We start from the raw sequence: 1,553 nt of genomic DNA, 5'->3' as shown, positions 1-1,553 counted from the left end.
CCCTCTCGATAATGCACATCATAATAAGCCTTGCAAGCAATGTGACTAATGAGTTAGTTGCGAGATGATGCATTACGAAACGAGTAAAGAGACTTGTCGGTAACGAGATTGAACTAGGTATGGAGATACCGACGATCGAATCTTGGGCAAGTAACATACCGATGACAAAGGGAATAACGTATGTTGTCATTACGGTATGACCGGTAAATATCTTCGTAGAATATGTGGGAACCAATATGAGCATCCAGGTTCCGCTATTGGTTATTGACCGGAGAGGTGTCTCGATCATGTCTACATAGTTCTCGAACCCGTAGTGTCCGCATGCTTAACGTTCGATGACGATTTTGTATTATATGAGTTATGTGATTTGGTGACCGAATGTTGTTCCGAGTCCTGGATGAGATCACGGACATGACGAGGAGTATGGAAATGGCCGAGAGGTAAAGATTCATATATTGGACGATGATATTCAGACATCGGAAGTGTTCCGGGGGTACCGGGTGCATATCGGGTCACCGGAAGGGGTTCCGGGCATCCCCGGCAACTACATGGGCCTTAATGGGCCAAGAGGAGGACAGACCAGCCCCTAAGGGGCTGGTGCGCCCCTCTCATATGGGCTGGCCAAATTGGAGTAGAAAAGAGGAAGGAGGAAAGATAAAAGGGAATAAGATTCCTCCTTCGCCCTCTTCCCTTCCTACTCCGAATAGGAATAGGAAAGGGGGGAGGCCAAATTGGGAGGACCCCAAGTAGGATTCCTCCTACTTGGGGTGCCCCTTGGCTGCCTCTCCTCCCCTTCAACCTATATATATGAAGGGGCACCGCTAGAACACACATCAATAGTTGTTAGCCGTGTGCGGCGTCCCCCTCCACAGTTTACGCCTCCGGTCATATCTTCGCAGTGCTTAGGCGAAGCCCTGCGCAGATCACTTCACCATGACCGTCACCACGCCGTCGTGATAACGGAACTCTCCCTCGACACTTTGCTGGATCAAGAGTTCGAGAGACGTCATCGAGCTGAACATGTGCAGAACTCGGAGGAGTCATATGTTTGGTGCTTGATCGGTCGGAACGAGAAGAAGTTCACTACATCAACCGCGTTGTCAAACGCTTCCGCTTTCAGTCTACGAGGGTACGTAGACACACTCTTCCCCTCTTGTTGCGATGCATCTCCTAGATAGATCTTGCGTGAGCATATGAAATTTTTTGAAATTGCATGCTACGTTCCCCAACAGATATAACCGCCAAAATGCGGGTAGTGGCAGAAAAACCTGCCATATCAAACCCCGCATCCCGCCCCGGCCCGCATAATTTTTTGAGGGGTGCGGCAAAATCTCGGCCCCAACCCGCGAATACGCGGGTTTCCCCCTCGCCGCTGCGGTGCCCTGCATCACAGAGAAGCAGTTGGCGGGAGGACATTTCAGCCCGCGCGCCTTTCCCCACCTCCTTCCGCCGCCGACCGCCCTTGCTTCCGCCCTTCCGCCGCCGGTGATTCCGGTCAAATCCGCGGGCAGAATCGCGCTGCAGGGTTGTCCCCCACCCTCCCGCGCCGATAC

This window comes from Triticum dicoccoides, chromosome 3A (genome assembly GCF_002162155.2).
Source record: "Triticum dicoccoides isolate Atlit2015 ecotype Zavitan chromosome 3A, WEW_v2.0, whole genome shotgun sequence".
Taxonomy (NCBI): domain Eukaryota; kingdom Viridiplantae; phylum Streptophyta; class Magnoliopsida; order Poales; family Poaceae; genus Triticum; species Triticum dicoccoides.
The sequence above is the reverse complement of the archived record's forward strand: the minus strand, read 5'-3'. Positions refer to the sequence as shown.